At 42.8% G+C, this 18596-nt stretch overlaps 1 protein-coding gene across 1 annotated transcript in view; it reads left to right on the top strand.

Moving 5' to 3' along the window:
* Window positions 1-406: 406 nt before the first annotated feature.
* Window positions 407-18596, top strand: part of RASGRP2 (RAS guanyl releasing protein 2) — a 208939-nt gene continuing 190749 nt past the window's right edge. The window contains exon 1 of the mRNA XM_075837457.1: window positions 407-460. The gene's annotated coding sequence lies outside the window, so the exon portion shown is untranslated. The remainder of the gene's footprint in view (window positions 461-18596) is intronic.

Genomic DNA, 18596 nt, shown 5'->3' with positions numbered 1-18596 from the left:
GCTGTGCATCCAATGTACAACTAAATGCTAAATAACTAGCAAATATTGTCCACTCCTGTGTCTCTAGGCAGTGGCCCTTCAGTCTGGGAAAGCTGGGTGAATCTGTAATGGCACGTGTTGTTTCTATTGACCCTGACAGGAGAGGACGCCTGCTGTGAACCGCTGTAATGTGCAAGAGATGTGAGTATCAAAATGACTGGCAATGTGAAGTCTTCATGGGCATCACCGGACAGGGCACAGGCTGCTGTGTCCGCTGGGCAGCACTGGGTTCACTCCTCACATGCCAGGAAAGGATGTTGTTTTGTTGGGGTTAAACGCAATATGTTCATTATCTGTTGCTGTTTCCTGCCCAGATGCTCAGGGAGGAAGTGTAAAAGTCACATTCTACCACAGGAGGAGGGGGCTGGGCGCTGAAAAGTGACATAGAGGGGCTGAGTCCTGTCACAATCTCTGGGCTGAGGTAGGTACAATGCTGCTCTGCCTGCTGGCTGCACCCATCACCAGCCACAGTGTACCACTCCGGGATAGCCAGCTGTACCTCTCCAGCTGTACAGCCTCAGCTGCTGCCTGGGCATGCTGGGGATTGTAGTTCCTGGAGAGCCCCTCTACTATATGCCAGTTGTGTCTGTGGGCTGCTTCTATCCCTATACATGCCATTAGTACTACTTTCCATGGTGTTATGTTCTTATCTTCTATGTTTCTGATTTGTATGTGGATTTTCTGTATATAGCTATCTGTATGGTGCACTTGTATACATGTTGACATGCTTTATACAAAAGTAGCAGAGCTGAGTTTGTAATTAAGACCATTTCACAGAGTACTTGAGGTCCTATGTAAAACCACAGCTAACATATTGCAATATTACCGTGAGCTGTGCCAAATGACACTCTCAGCTCTGCTACATATGTAAATATATATTCCACATTGTGCATCACCATGTAATGTAAGGTTTTATTTTTAGACATTTTCCATCTCTCATATAATTCTAAACGCAAATGATTTAATAGGAATTACTGCTACAAGAAATAGACATGATCGGTTCTGCCCGCGCATGGCGGTCACCCCCTCAGATGTGGTGTAAGGCATTGTATAAGAATGGCATGTTGTGCTCTAACTTCTTGTCAGCTGTGAAACTTACACCCCGAGTGCTGATCTTGGGGTCTGTGGTTGCCCAGGGGGGCAGTGTTTGTCGGTATTCACACCACTGCATAGACTGCTGTGTGAATATAAGCCTTGGTTCACACCAGCGTTTGCTATTCAGTTGTTCTGCTCCATCAGAGAAGCAGAACAAGAGGAAAACTTTAAGCAGCGGTTCTGTTGCACCACAGACACCACTGGCGGCTGACGGAGCCCATTGACTGTATAGGGCTCTGTTGGGTTTTCCTTGGAGTGTCCACGGTACACGCTGCACTATTGTTTCCCGTATTCTCGGCCGGATCTGCTATGGAGGTCCCTAACAAAGACTCCAAATCAGATGTGAATACGTACCTAGAAGTTGAGTATCGCTAGATTCTTGTGTTTGTTTATAAAATTCTATAACACAATTTACAATATTATCAGAATTATCTGTGCACCTGAAACAAAACAAATACATTTCCAAAATTGTCCCGTGTGGTCAACCCCTATTCATATTCTCTGTGCATATATTTTCAGGACCACCAGGGATTCTGATTGTACATTTAGTACAAGGACGGCCCATTGATTTTTTTGGGCACTATGTAATGCAGAAATGATGTCCTAGCAGTCTCTTCCCACGGTGATGACACCACTACAATTCGCTGGACCATTGTAATTAAAATGTGTTGTCCACACGGGACAGGGATGTTATTTTAATGTTGTAAATGCTTTGGCACTGCCAACATTGCGCTGCTTCACTTCATGATAATTTCTGTTTACTGGGCGCTGCCACGTGGGAGCTGTATAAGTCTCTATGCAGTAAGTTCCACCTAGTAGTCATTGCAGGATACCTAAATTTATTTCCTATGGACACTTTTGCAAAAAAAAAAAATGTATTACTCCAGTGTATCTAAACTAAAAAGAAGGTACTTTGTCTTGATTAAAAAATATTTTCCATTTTGTATCTACAGCTGCAATTCAAACCTGTGCATCGCCATGTTTACAGACTACACCCTGTGTAGTCGGATGATGCAGTTCTACTCCCTTCCATCTGTCCACTAGTTCTTGCTAAGCTAATCAATATATGTTATCAAGTAATAGGGGACAGCTGGAAATGAGTCCAACTGCATCATCAGACTACACAGGGTTTGTTTGTAGTCTGTAACCATGGAGACACATTGGTCTGCCTAGGAGCTGTTGACACAAAATAGATTAATACAAAATTTCATTTGTATTCAACATTTTTAGCACGCGTTCGTTAAACGGCTATAACTTTTTTATTTGTTGGGCTAGCGAGGTGATTTTTGCGATGTTTTTTTCCATAGATAATGCAGGTTCTTTTTTTTTTTAATCATTTTTATACACATCCTTTTTGCTATTTTAGAATTTTTATTCTTAAAGTTTGAAAATAATAGTAAAAAAATAAGCTTTTTTAATTTTCAGCTATTTTTTTTGGTAATAAGATAGTTTAACCCTAAAATAGACATTTTATTTGTGATCGTCATTGTCTACCGTAAATTTTTATATATTACATGTCTATATTAGGGTAATTGGGTCCGGACTAGCGTTCCGACAATGATTGGCAGGGGGGGGGGGAGTTTTTTTGGGGTGGGTATTTTATTTGTATTTATTCTAAAAAAAAATTGCACTTTACTTTACTTTTCTTTTATTTTTTTATTACTATGGTCTGTCCCTCAAAGGTCAAAAAAGACCTTTGGGGAACTTCATATATTTTTTTTCTTTCTTTTACACCATACTTTTCCACTGTAAGGCTGGGTTTACGCAGTTTTTTGACGCAGAAACCGCGCCGCAAAACTCATCAAAAACGGCCCGAAAATGCCTCCCATTGATTTCAATAGGAGGCGGAGGCGTCTTTTTCCCGCGAGCGGTAAAACCGTCTAGCGGGAGAAAGAAGGGACATGCCCTATCTTCGGGCGTTTATGCCTCTGACATCCCATTGACATCAATTGGAGGCAGAGAAAGCGTATTTTGTGGAGTTTAGGCCCGCGGCGCTCAATGGCCGCGGGCAAAAAACACAGCGAGAATCGGAGTGCAGGGAGAGGAAAATCTGCCTCAAAATTCCAAACGGAATTTTGAGGCAGAATTTCCGCCTGCAAAAAACTCCATGTGAACCCAGCCTCACACAGAGTTTTTTGACAAGTTTTTTGATGCGGAAACCGAGTAGGAAAGGCCGCCAAAAAACGGCCGAAAATGCCTCTCATTGATTTCAATGGGAGGCGGACGCCTTTTTTACCGCCAGTTTGAAAAAACGCTCACGGTAAAAAGATGCGTTATGCTCTATCTTCGGGCATTTACACCTCTGACCTCCCATCGACATCAATGGGAGGCAGAGAAAACGTATTTCGTGGAGTTTTTTGCACGTAGCACTCAATGGGTGCGAGCGAAAAACGCTGCGAAAATCACGGCAAACGGCGTGCAGGAAGGTCAAAATCTGCCTCAAAATCCCAAACGGAATTTTGAGGCAGAATTTTCATTCTGCAAAAAACTCAGTGTGAACTCAGCCTAACTGGAGCTGCACAGCAGCCCCAGATACGGTATGTACACACAGGCTATTTTCGGCCGTTTTCCGGGCCGTAAAGGCCTGAAAAACCCGCCGAAAAATCTGAAGCAGAACGCCTGCAAACATCTGCCCATTGATTTCAATTGGAAAACAGCGTTCTTTTCCGACGGAGCATTTTTCGCGGTGTTTCTTTACGCGTAAAACAATGGCTGTGAAAAAGAAGTGCAGGACACTTCTTGGGACGTTTTTGGAGCCGTTTTCCATAGACTCTATTGAAAAAAGCTCCAAAAACGCCCGTGAAAATCGCGAGTGGCACAACAAACGTCTGAAAATCAGGAGCTGTTTTCTCTTGAAAACAGCTCCATATTTTAAGAAGTTTTTGACTCTGCGTGTGAACATACCCTTATAGGGGAAATCAGCCCTCTCATAGTGACTATTGTCACCAAGGGTATGTTCACACATAAATGTCTCAAAATACGGAGCTGTTTTCAAGGGAAAACAGCTCCTGATTTTCAGAAGTTTTTTAAGCCACTCGCGATTTTCGCTGCGTTTTTCGCAGCCTTTTTTACGGCCGTTTTTGGAGCTTTTTTCAATAGAGTCTATGGAAAACGGCTCCAAAAACGTCTCAAGAAGTGTCCTGCACTTCTTTTTCGCTGCGTTTTTTTACGCGTCGGAACAGAACGCCGTTTTCCCATTGAAATCAATTCTGCTTCTGATTTTTAGGCCATTTTTCGGGCGTTTTCGGCCCGAAAATAGGACGTGTGAACTTACCCTAACAGGGCTGTGCTGGGTTTAGTAAGACCCAGCAGCAGTCTGCCACTAACGGCACCGGGACCAATAGAGACAGCGGCGCGGCCGCTGCCTCTATTCCTATACACAGCGCGCATTGAGCGCTGTCTAAAAGAGATCGGAGAAGATAGAAGCAGCGAAAAGCTGCTTCTATCCTCTCCTCAGGGTCCCCGGCAGTCACTGACAGCCGGAGACCCGACATTCAGCTGTCCAAGCACTCGGGCAGCAAGTTAAAATCCGCGCCGTAAAAAGTCTACGGCGCGGGTTTTAAGGACCCTGACCGCTGGCCGTAAAAACACAGCCAGCGGTCGGGATCCAGTTAAAAAAAAAAATCTATCGCTTCGTTCACTTCTGCGTCAGGGCTCTGTTCCGACGTTCCGTCTGAGCTTTCCGTCGGAACGGAGCCCTGACTGACATAAACGGAAACCATAGGTTTCCATCACCCTTGATTTCAATGGTGACGGATCCGGTGCCAATGGTTTCAGTTTGTCTCCGTTGTGCAAGGGTTCCATCTTTTGACGGAATCAATAGCACAGTCGACTACGCTATTGATTCCGTCAAAAAGACGGAACCCTTGCACATTGGCACCGGATCCGTCACCATTGAAATCAATGGTGATGGAAACAGAAACCTATGGCTTTATTCTGACGGAAACCTCAGACGGAATGTCAGAATAGTGCCCGAACGGATATATGAACGAAGCCGTCTGTCTGTCTGTCTGTCTGTCTGTCTGTCTATCTATCTATCTATCTATCTGTCTGTCTGTCTGTCTGTCTACAGTCCAGGCCAAAAGTTTTGAGACTGACACTGATTTTGTTTTTCACAAAGTTGCTGCTGTGTTTTTAGGTCTTTTAGTCAGAAGTTTCTGTGGTATACTGAAAGGGTAACTAACCTTTCAGGAAACTTCACATATCATAGTGACATGTCAGAAGTTTTGATCGGTGTGGGTCCGAGCACTGAGACCCCCGCCGATCACTAAAATAAAGCGGCAGAAGCAATCGGGTGAGCACTGAGCCGCTTAGTTTCTGATCGGCTTTTCTCGAAAAGCGGATGTAACATTGTACGGGCTCATAGACTTTCTATTGAGTCCATACAGCGCTACATCGGCATTCCGAAAAAAGAGCGCTTCTGCCACTTCGTTTTAGTGATCGGCGGGGGTCTCAGTGCTCAGACCCCCACCAATCAAATCTTCTGACATGTCACTATATGTGAAGTTTCCTGAAAGGTTAGTTACCCTTGAAGTACAATTATAAGCATTTCATAAGTTTTTAAACTTTTATTGACAAATACATCAAGTTTATGCATAGACTCAATATTTACAGTGATGACCCTTCTTTTTCAAGACTTCTGCAATTCGCCCTGGCATGCTGGATACCAGCTTCTGGGCCAAATCCTGACTGATGTCCCATTCTTGCCTAATCAGTGCTTGGAGTTTATCATAATTTCTGTGTTTTTTTTTTGTCCACTTGCTTTTTGAGGATTGACAACAGGTTCTCAATGGGATTGAGATCTGGGGAGTTTCTTGGTCACGGACTCAAAATTTCAATGTTTTGTTCAACGAGCCACTTCGTTATCACATTTCTCTTGTGTCATGGTGCTACATCATGCTGGTAAAAGCATTGTTCATCCCCAAATTGTGCCTGCATCATTGGGAGACGTTGGTCTTGGAGGATGTTTAGATACTATTCTTTATTCATGGAAGTGTTCTTAGGCAAAATTGTGAGTGTTCTTAGGCAAAATTGTGAGTGAGCCCACAACCTTGGATAAAAAGCAACCCCACACATGAATAGTCTCAGGATGCTTTACTGTTGGCATGACACAAGACTCAGGGTAACGCTCAACTTTTCTGCTATAGCCAATCATTCTTCCAAATGTCCCAAATAGTCTGAAGGGGACTTGATCAGAGAAAATAATTTTCCCCCTGTCCTCTGCAGTCCAATCCCTGTACTTCCTGCAGAATGTTAATCTGTCCTTGATGTTTTCCTTGGAGAGAAGTGGCTTTTTTGCTGCCCTTCTTGACAATAGGCCAGCCTCCAAAAGCCTTCGCCTCCCTGTGCGTGCAGATGCACTGACACCTGCCTGCTGCCATTCCTTAGCAAGCTCTGCACTGGTGTTGAACCGATCCCGTAGTTGAATCCTTTTTAAGAGACGGTCCTGACGCTTGCTGGATTTTCTTGGGCACCCTGAAGCCTTTTAACAGCAATTGAACCTCTCTTCTTGATGATCTGACAAATGGTTGATTTAGGGGCATTCTAACAAGCAGCAATGACCTTGCCTGTAAAACCCTTTTGATACAAAGCATCGTTGACTGCATGTGTTTCCTTGGAGGTAACCATGGTTAACAGAAGAAGACAATGATTTCAAGCACCATCCCCCTTTTAAAGCAACCAGTCTGCTCTAAATCAGCATGACAGTGATATCTGCTGCCTTGTCCTCATTAAAACTTTCTCCTGAGCTAACGAGATCACTGAAATTATGTTAGCAGGTCATTTTGTGGCAAGGCTGAAATGCAGTGGAAATGTTTTTGTTTTTTTTATAAAGTTAATTTTCATGGCAAGGAATGACTTTGCAATTAATTTCAATTCATCTGATCACTCTTCATAACAATCTAGAGTTAAAGAGAACCTTTCACCTGCCCATACATGTGCAGCATGTAATGGGCAGGGCTGCACAAACCCTGGGGCACTTTAAAAAAAAATTCTACCCTCCTCCGTTATTTTGATATCAGTGCCGTTATATTTGGCGCCCAATATTGAAATAACCCCCTGAACTGTCAATGGGGCGTGTACTGGCAAGGGGGCATGTAACATGGCTGTGACACTGTCTAAGCGCACGCTCCCACTCTTCAGCTTTCGACAGACAAGGACACAACTGATCTCTCCCGAGAGATCACACAGTCTTGTACTTGTCTGCCGAACTTTCAAGGGGGAGTGTCTCTGCTACAGACAGTGCAAGAGCTGAATAGGAGAGCGCTCATGCACGCTCTCCTCTCTCCAGCTCTTGCACAGTCCGCAGCAGTGACAAGCCCCCTTGCCATTACACGTCCCCTTGTCAATTCGGCAGACAAGTACAAGACTGTGTGATCTCTCGAGAGATCAGTTTTGTCCTTGTCTGCCGAGAGCTGAAGAGTGAGAGCGTGCACGCGCACACGCTCTCCTCTCGCCAGCTCTTGTTGTGATACTGTCCGTAGCTGATTAGACAGTGTCACAGCCATGTTACACACCCAATTGCCATTACATGCCCCATTAACAGTTCAGGGGGTTATTTAAATATCGGGCACCAAATATAACGGCACCGATATCTAAATAACGGAGGAGGGTAGAAAAAATGTGAAGTGCCCCAGGGTTTGTGCAGTCCTGCCCATTAGATACTACACTCAGCTGCACATGTATGGGCAGGTGAAAGGTTCTCTTTAATGCAAATTGCCACTATAAAAACTGAAGCAGAAAACTTTGTGAAAACCAAAATTGTTGTCAGCACATTTTGCTATAATTCCCTTTGATATCTGAGTATTGCCTTGGCACCACATGTTCATCACACAATGTACTAATATAGCAAGTACTGTATATGGTGAAATTTTTTTGGTTTCCATTACTATGATACAATTATTTCAGTGAAGCAAATAATTCTCATGGAATCGTATTAATAGTCATGTAGATAGTGGTGGACTTCATATAAAGTAATATCAGTTTCTTCTTACCTTTTATTCTTCCACATAAAACATAGGTACTGTGAGTGGCTTTATGCATTCCATTATGTCTTGTGATTCAGTAGGTGTATCTTTGCTGTTTACTGTATGGGTCTCGCTGTTTGGTATAATAAGTTTTGTTGGATGTGTCACCTGTTCCATTGATTTGTTTGGATAAGTGCATAATAGAGTAATAGCGTTTGTCTGCTTGTACCTTCTCATACTCCACCATGGGAGCCATCATTCAGCTTTGTTTTCCGTCCTCTCAATTCCTTCCACATTTCATTGAATAGTGATTTGTCAATCTAGTAGAAATAACAAAGCATAAACTCCATTATGTTGACCAGTTTAGACCTTGTGTTTTATTTAGCTCACTTTTTTGTAATGTGCTGTCTATAAGAGGAAGGTCTTACTTTATGTAACTCCGGAAGTTTATATTCTGCATTTTTGCATTTTGATGCTATATGCTTAAAGGGTTATTCCCGTCACAGAAGGGAATGGCATATCTCAAGGACCCCCCTACTGATCCTGAGGTGGAAGGGGCTGCAGCTTTAGCGCTGTTGTACCCTTCAAAGTTTTTCCTTGAGCTGCGGAACTACCGGTCACTGCCTGTTCAGGGAACTGCAGCAGGACCCTATTGACCCCATTGAGCTGTCTTGCAGTTCCCTGCACAGTGGATGACTGGAAGTGATGCAGTGCAGAAAAACAAACATTGAAGGGGCCGCAGCGCTACATTTCAGGATCGGTGGTGGTCCTGGCATTGAGAAAGCCGCAATCAGAAATCCACTGCATATCCTAGCAATATACCATTACATTCTCTGATGGGAATAACACTTATTCTTATTACTCATTCTGTAGTAAACACAAAGTTATATTTTGTTGAGTAGACAAAATGCTGTAAACTTAAATTTGAGCGCTCACAATTTGACCTTTTTAGTGGCCCCGACAGAAAGCAACCCTAAAAGGTGTAGACACAACTGGGATAAAACAGATCTAGAAAACCATAAACATACTCAACTGTCTATATAACCGAGAGATCAACCACCACATTTATATGGAACGTCTCCAGTATCATGCTGCCATCGGTTTGCTGTCTTTGTAAATGGCTTACTGTCAGTTGACAATAGATGTCCAAAGAATGAACCTTGATTTATTAAAGCTCAGTAAAGCTCATATGAAGTCTGGCATGATGAGAACTAAAAGTTAAAGTCCTGATACTGAAATAAAGTACTGGCGGTCTACAATACTTTCCTCTAGTTTTCGCAGGAATTTTCTAATCTGTAAACATGCCAGTTTCTATGCCAGTTCCCATGGTTTAATTTCCATCTCTACACTGTAATCTTATGTCTATAAGGCCCTGCAAACGTATGCTTCGACAGATGCATAACAGTGGCATCCGTCACCCATAGGCTATAAGTTTATTCGTTTAACAGATACAGTATGTCATGAAGTCTCTTGGCTCTTTTCATGACGTATCCGTTAAACGAATACATTATAGCCTATGGCTGACATATGCCACTGTTAGGCATCTGTTTAACACATCACCCATTGGCTATAATGGCAAATCTACATGATTTGGTGCGGACTTGCCGCTTCGGATTTCGCAATCTGTGAACTTAGTCTAACAATATAAATATCAAGAAATCCAAACTGTTATATAAAGAATAATCTTATTAAAGTATTTAATTTAATTTAACAGTTGGTCATGAAAGGGAGATGTGTACTTTGTCCTGCCGGTTTCTATGGTTAAAGGGTTATTCCCATTTTATAAAGTCACAGCATATTCCTATCATATGCAATCACTTTATTGTTAGTGGGGGTCGAACCCTTTGGGACCCCTATTGATCTTGAGAATGAAGGGGTCGCAGTGCTGATTTTGTGCAGCATGGCCTTCTAAGTTTGGCCGTGCTGCAGTTTTTTGTGCAGCAGATGGTCATGGCGCCGCTGTGCGGAGAAAAACCGTAATGGGGCTGCAGCGCTAAAGCAGCACTGTCTGTGGCCCCTACATTCTCAGGATCATGGGGGTTTCAGAGATCGGAGACCCAGTCCACTGATAATAAATGAAAATAAAAAAATACTTTGCTGCCTTTTATTCTAACATTAAGTGTGCGTGACACAATTATACACATATATAATTGCTGACAACTTTTATATTTGTATATATACTCTGATAATAAATTGATGGCCTATTCTAGAGAAATGCCATCACTTTATAGAATGGTTATAACCCTTTAAGTTGTGAAGACCTGCTCGCAAGTATAAAGAAAAGAACTCTGTGATGACTTGCAGCATAGAATAGCACATAGGGGGTTTTCAGTTGTAAGCCTTTTCCATCCTTTCTGAATATGAAACAGCTTCTCGTACTACTATGTTATTTGGCCTAATTCCATTGTTAATTATTGCCCTGGTCCCTTTAGTATAGTAGTTTTGCTGTAATGGGTTTAATGTTACTTCTGGAGGTTCAGATTTAGTTTTCTCCGTTTTTTTTTTTTAGTTTAATGTTCAGGGAAAATATATATTGGAAAGAAGAACTGGTTAATTGCTTCTTTGCCCTTTGACTAAGATTAAGGGTATGTTCACACAGGGCGGATACGCACTGTAAAAGTACACAAAGTATTCCACCTGGCGCCCGCAGACAATTCCATCCGAAAAAAACGCACCAAATTGTGGTGCATTTTTTCGGCTGGAATGTCCACTGTGGAAAACTGCACGTAGAATCCGCAGTATTTACGCATGAAACTGGCCTAAGTGTGGTATCTGATCTTATTAGTGGCTAGGACAGGGGCCATTGGTACTGGACCGGTACATTATGCACAAGGTGGTTTATCAATGCCATTAAGTCAGGTGGTTTGAAAGACTGTGGTACAAAGTGCCCTGTGTTGGTAAACCAACTCAATGAGCACACCACTCTTTTTAGATGCACCTCTATCTTAGCCTGTGCCATAGAGTAGTCTGTAACACAAGGAACATATCCTAATACCAGTAATACGGCTGATTCGACTTGCACGGCACTTATTTGTTTTTGTGCGCTGGTCTTCGGGCGTGGGGGGGCAGAGCTAGACTTTTACAACCCGAAGGATGCTTGTACAGCTGCCCAAACAGACACCAGGGCACCTACTATCGCCCTAAGCATTGGTGAGGGGGGGGGGGGACCACATATCATTGACCCTTGTGGCCTTTTTTAAGGTACTGAAAAGTGTAAGCTACTACACTTTTTAGAACCACAAATTTTTTTTACATTTGCACAATATACATTTGGACCCATCTAAAATAGCAAAAAAAGAAAATATAAAAAAGTGAATCTGTCAAAAGAAAGTATACCATTGGTATAAAGTTGCCGCATACATCTTTCTTTGTAAAAAAAAAAAAAAAACACACAAAAATAGAAGTCTCACATACGAAAAAACATTCGAATCATTCCAGACTTTCACAGTTTTCTAATATGTTTTCTCTTATTGAAGATCCAGAGAATATTTAGTGCTATGATAAGTGTTCTTTCTCTCTGTTGACAATCTAATATCTATGATAGGACGTTGGCATTAAATTCAGAGCAGATCCCACCAAAATTGTCTGGATATGTCTACAAATATCTAATATCTTTCCCCACCTTCACAATATCTGCATTGGCTGTATGGCTTAAGCTGGCCATACACTTCAGATAAATGTCACCTGAACCTGCCAATATCAGCAGGATTGGCCAACAACTTACTGGCTTACTGTCCCCAGATGCCACATATTGGGGGACAGAAGAATCGGTGATGTTAGATTTCAACATGCCTGATATTTTGTTTCTGTGAGAGATAAGCCGTTGTCAGAGGGGTCTGACAGCAGCTAATTACCCTCTGCCCATTAAACATGCCATTTCAATTGAGCGTAACGTGCATGTTTATGGTGGACTCGGAAGAAAACTCTCATCCGGCTGACAGCTAGTTAATTTATATGCCGTTTTTTTGTATGTGAACCCAGCACTTTGATACCCTGCACCAAAAGGGGGTAAGGTGGGCGTCAGTTTTCCCTTTTATGATTGTGGATTACCTAGTAAAATGCCTTTTTTTCTCTTTTTTAATGTACTACTTTTAAAGGGTATCTTTTTGTATAGCTGTCGGTATTTTTATTTTAGGTATACTGCTAATTTCCAATGTAATTAAAAGGTTGAACTGTATTTACAGTATATATTTTACCTTCCAAGTATGAGTACTGCGTTAAGATACCTTTTAACGTCCTAATACAGAAATGGCAGCTTTTGAATACAGACTCCATCACTACGGTGTACTTGTGGGTTAGTTCAATAACCTTTACTCTTACCGTTAGCTACTCACTTCTTCATACAAACTAATATTTGACTGGTAGATTCACACAGTACATCTTATTTAAGTCATATGAGCTGGAGACTTTCGGCTTCCAAAACAGGAAGCGATAAATTGACAGTACGCAATTCACATGAATCAGCTGAACAGAAATGTAGCAATAGTGTGCAAATTCATTCTAAAAATGTTACTTTATTACTGAGTCAATTATTTCTCTCTACAACACAGGACGGTGTATCTAAAATGTGTTCAATTTTCTCTTCTTTTAAAAAAATAGCTTTTACAATATAATTCATTTTTTTTTAAGGGGAACCTGTCATTAAGATGATGCTGCCCTATCTGTTGGCTGCATGAATTAGTAACAGGCACATGCAGCATAGGCATTTGGCAATGTTAACTAATCGAACTTGTCTGCACATAGTTAAAAAAAAACAAAAAAAAAACACATCTGCTTTTAGGAGAAATAGTGCCTTATATAGTGTATTATTTTTTGGCCTTGGGGTGATATGGGCGACACTCTTCCACCTTTCCCCTCCTTTCATCCTGTGACTGACATATCACTCCCTACACATGGATAAGGAAAGATATAGAGAGAGATATGTGTGCAGAAAGATATTTCCTGTACTGGTCCCATTGCAGCGCATGATAACCACTATTCGGAACCTGAATAGGCAGCCGTAGTAAAGGAGCCATCTGTGTGAAGACCTCCATGGATCTCTGGAACACAATAAACATGCCCACTAGCCCCTTCAGCAGCATAGGAAAGAGGGGAGGGGGATTTGATTGTTTCTTCTCTTCCTCTTCCTTTCCCTGCCTGTCAGCTTGTATCACATGTGATGCAAAACTCATACTCCTCTGTATCACGTCCTGCTAAAAATGAACTTTCAGTCTTGCCACGTGAAGGGGACAAATGTGGCATGGACTAAGATGTCATTGACAAATTTAGAAAAATGCATCAAAGATGAGATATGCTTGATTAAAATATTACAAGCATTTGTATGTGTGTGTGTATATGTATGTGTATATATATATATATATATATATATATAAAATGTGTGTGTTTGTGTATATATATATTTATATGTAAATATATATATATATGTGTGTGTGTATGTTCATTTTTGTGTTTTATATTAAATTAAAGGCTAACTAAACGTTCAACAAATTTCTGACATGTCATATTAACATGTCAGAAGTTTTGATCACTCGTCTGAGCACTGAGACCCTTATCGATCGCTAAAACGAGGCAGCAAATGCTCTCGGGTGAGCGCTGAGCCGCTTGCTTTCTGTGTGGCTCTTCTCGGAAAGGCGAGCAGTTAGTGTACGGAATCAATAGAAAATCTATGAGCCCGTACACCGCTACTTCGGCTTTCCGAGAAAAGCCGAACAAAAACTAAGCAGCTCAGCGCTCACACGAGCATTTCTGCCTCTTAGTTTTAGCGATTGGTGAGGGTCTCAGTGCTCAGACGAGTGATCAAAACTTCTAACATATGACTATGACATGGATTCACTGAAGTGATATATGAGTAAAATATAAGTTTATTTAGATAACTCTCTAAAAACAGGGGTACAATCACCACCGTGACAAAAGCCCCACCGTGTGAATTTAAAAACGAATTAAACAGTAAACTACTGAGTCCTGATACCATTGCGAACCCTCTATGACTCAGTATGTTTATAACAGATATCAAAACGGAATCAGCATATAACCATGGGCAAAACAGTAGTATAAACCTTGAAACACACTAGAGCCCGCGATAACCGCACCTGGAACTCCCAGTGTTAAAGGATACAACAATTCACACTGTCCCCAATGCTACAATTCCTCACTAACACGACCCTACGCGTTTCTTGTACTTATCATCAGGGGTCTGTACTTGGTCACTCTGGCCGGGATGCCAGCGATATTAATTCAACAGCAGGTATTCTGCTGTACACCACGGAAGCATGCTCACATTGATATCAGCGGCATGCCTCACTCCGGGACTCTGAGTCATAATAAACAGTAAACTCCTCCCCCCGTCCTCGGCAGCGGTCTGCAAATCAGCCAATCCCACTCACTCCCCCGGAATTCGTGACGCCTGTCCATGTGACCCCTGGCCATCAGCTGACAGCCAGGAATCAACATCGACTGCATCAGACCGAACGCGCAGGCGCAGTGGAGATCGCAGTCGCGTCACCCATGCTGCATAAGACCCTAGGTAAAGGAAGGAATCCAACGATATTTGATAAAATGGATAATTATTATGGATCAGCTCCTGCCCGCAACTGGACAGCCATAGACCACCTAACCAAAAAAGTACATATTGTATGGAAGGTTGAATAATAGTATATGTCTACCACGCTTTACAATTTGTGAAAAAATTGTGAAAAAATCTCTCTTGAAGGACCATGTCTGTCGAACCTAGACTAAAAGAAGATGTGACAGAGACCACATGACAAAATGACCACACATTGACAGCCCTAGCACTGATATCCTATTTAAATAAAGCAGGCAAAATTGGTTTGCTCATTTAAACCATCTGGTTGTACACATGACAATTTGTAAATCCACTGGGCTTCTTTTCGCAGAATGAGGTTATCCCAGTCCCCGTCCCCCCCATTTTGGAGGCCTTATGAGTTCAATAGCTTGGAATTTCGTTTTGCCCACATAGTTCAGGGGACATGGACATGTGATCAGATAAACCACCCCTGCTGTTTTGCAATAAACAAAATCTCGGATTTCATATTCCACCTTGGTGGTAACACTTTGAAATTTGTTTCCTCTCTGAATGAAATCACAAGATTTGCAACTGCCACATCTATGTGTACCCGGTATCTGTCTATCCATCCATGTGCCTTTAGGTGTAATGGGGTCAAAACAACTCTGCATGACCCTATCCCTGATATTTTTGCCTCTGCGAAAAGTAACTGAGGGCCACTGTGTGATCTGATCTGCCAAATCGACATCAGCACTGAGAATGCGCCAGTACCTTTTCAAGATTTGCATGATTTCACTTTGCTTGGAATCATACGTGCCAATGAGTCTCGTAACTCTCTCTTCCTTACGTTGTCTAGGGACAAGAAGACTTTGCCTATCTGCATCTCTCGCTCCCTTATAGGCCTTCCTGATTACTCCCATAGGAAAACCTCTATCCTTTAGTCTACCTGTGAGCTCTTGCGCCTGTCTTTCGAAGTCCTCCATCGAGCTACAGTTCCGGCATACTCGCATGAACTGGCCCTTAGGAATACCACGCTTGAGGGGATAAGGGTGGCAGCTATTCCATTGAAGGAAACTGTTGGTTGCTCTTTCCTTGCGGTGTACCTTAGTACAAATTGTACCTTCAGCTGTTTTGGTGATTTTAAGGTCTAAAAAGGACAATTCCTGATTACTGATCTCGCTTGTAAACCTTAGCCCCAAAGCATTAATATTGAGGGCTGCTACAAAGCTATTGAATTCCTCCACTGTTGAATTCCAGAACAGTAACACGTCATCGATATATCTGATCCAGATCCCTATCGATGAAGTCCACTTAGCAAACCTATCCCCAAAAACAATAGTCTCCTCCCACCAGCCAAGGAATAAATTTGCATAGGTGGGAGCCGTAGGACTTCCCATTGCAGTACCACATTGCTGGTGAAAGATCCTATCTTCGAAGATGAACACATTCTTCTCCAGCACAAAATGTAGTAACTGTAAGACAAGCTGATTATGAGCCGTATTTTGAGTACCCCTAGATCTGAGGAAATATTCAACCGCATCACAACCGAGTAAATGTGGAATAGAAGAGTATAGGGCCTCTACATCTAGACTAGCCAACAGTGTGTTATGATCCAATGTGATGCCCTCAATTTGTTTCAGGACATCCATAGTATCACGTACATATGATGTAAGACCCAATACAAACGGACGCAACACCTGATCTATATATGTGCTCACGTTCTGGGTTAAATTGTTGATGCCTGAAACAATAGGTCTACCACGTAAGGGAGGATACCCTTTGTGGATTTTGGGCAAGCTATAAAAGCATGCCATGGTGGGAAATTGTGGATATAAGAAATTAAATTCACTAGCACTGATCAAAGACCTGCTCTTAGCATCACGCAAAATGCTCAAAAGCTCCTTTTTAAACAGTGTTGTGGGGTTATCTTTTAAGATGGTATAACAGTCAGGATTGAGCAATATGTCTTCACACATTTTCTTATAGTCATCCCTGCTCATAACCACGATGTTCCCACCCTTGTCGGATGCTTTTAAAACGATGTTTCTTTTTTTCTCCAAAGTAGTCAGAGCTAGGCGTTCAGACCAAGACAAATTGTTGTCAATGCCCCTCATATCCTGACTTAGATCCTTAACCCCTTCCCTCTTTAGCCACTTTTGACCTTCCTGACAGAGCCTCATTTTTCAAATCTGACATGTGTCACTTTATGTGGTAATAACTCCGGAATGCTTTCACCTATCCAAGCGATTCTGAGATTGTTTTCTCGTGACACATTGGACTTTATGTTACTGGCAAAATTTGCTCGATATGTTCAGTATTTAATTGTGAAAAACACCAAAAATTAGCGAAAAATTTCAAAAATTAGCATTTTTCTCAATTTAAATGTATCTGCTTGTAAGACAGGCAGTTGTACCACACAAAATTGTTGCTAATTAACATCACCCATATGTCTACTTTAGATTGGCATCGTTTTTTGAACATCCTTTTATTTTTCTATGACCTCACAAGGCTTAGAACTTTAGCAGCAATTTCTCACATTTTCAAGAAAATTTCAAAAGGCCATTTTTACAGGGGCCAGTTCAGTTGTGAAGTGGTTTTGAGGGCCTTATATATTAGAAACCCCAAAAAAGTCACCCCATTTTAAAAACTTCACCCCTCAAAGTATTCAAAACAGCATTTAGAAAATGTCTTAACCCTTTAAACATTTCACAGGAATTAAAGCAAAGTAGAGGTGAAATTTACAAATTTCATATTTTTCTGCAGAAATAAATTTTTAATACAATTTTTTTTATAACACAGAAGGTTTTACCAGAGAAATGCCACACCAGCAGTGACTAGCAAGGAGGGAGGTTGTGTGTGAGAGAGCTGCTGTGTGTGTGCTGTGAGTGTGCTGTGTGGACCACACCCGAGATCCAGGGAGTTTCCTTTTTTTCACCAGCCCAGGTTTCTATCACCTGCCTGGGCTAAGGAAGCTTCCCTGAAGGAGGCTCCATTCATACATGGAGCCTCAGACCTCTACCCCCTGGAGCATGCAGGCGGGGGGTAGAGGGTCTTCCCAACCTGCTGGGAACGTGCAGCCAGCATCAGGGGTGAGAAGGTCATCCCGTGGAAAGATCTGTGCGGCCCCCCCTGATGCTGGGGCTCTGGAAGGAGCCAGGAGGAGAGACATGGAGGATCATCCAGGTGGAGGACCAGAAGGCCCAGCAAGGCAAGTCACCCGACCTGAGGACCAGAGCACGGTAGAGGAATGGGGGCTACTGCGGTCGGGAGAGTCGGTGGAAACCTTCAGCTCCCGCCTAGCTGCCCGGCTGGAAGAATACCGGGACCTCGGTAAGTCCCTGCGGCGGCTGCGTGAAGATCTGGCGGTCGCCAGGGGACGAGCCGCAAAAACATCAGGCGCCAAGAGGTCCCGGTATAGTCTCCAGGTTAAACAAATCCTGGAGGAAGTCAAGGCGGTGGAGGAAAGGCGATCGGAGATCGTGGCTGGTGGGGGAGCCTTCGGGGAGAAGCTGGAAAACGATGAGAGGTTTTCCCTGATGGCGTCCCCCACACAAGGTAACGAAACCCCCTGGAAAGGGGAAGTAGCAAAAAAGAAAGACAGCAAAGTCAGGAAAAATGAGGATAATACTGCAATAAACATGGAGGCCGTGGAAGTGGAGGCCGTGGAAGTGGAGGCCGTGGAAGTGGAGGCCAGGGAAGTGGAGGCTGGAGAAATTGTGGAGATGGAGGAGAGTGTGGAAGCGGAGGAGGAGAGGATGCCGACCCGGGGGGAGACGGAGACGGGCTCAGAGGCCCCCTGGGAAAGCAGCAATGGAGAGGCAAATGTGGAACTTTCCTGTAACCGATCTGTGGAGAACTTTGAGTCTAACAGTGAGCACCCCCCGGGGTTGCTCACACAAATACGGCAGCAGGAGTCCCCAGTGTCTATGCAGAATTTTTCTTTTGGAGCAGATTTGCCGCCAGAGGAGGAAAAA

Source organism: Rhinoderma darwinii, chromosome 9 (genome assembly GCF_050947455.1).
Source record: "Rhinoderma darwinii isolate aRhiDar2 chromosome 9, aRhiDar2.hap1, whole genome shotgun sequence".
In the NCBI taxonomy this organism is placed as follows: Eukaryota; Metazoa; Chordata; class Amphibia; order Anura; family Rhinodermatidae; genus Rhinoderma; species Rhinoderma darwinii.
Note: the sequence above shows the minus strand (reverse complement) of the source record. Positions and strands in the feature narration are given on the sequence as shown.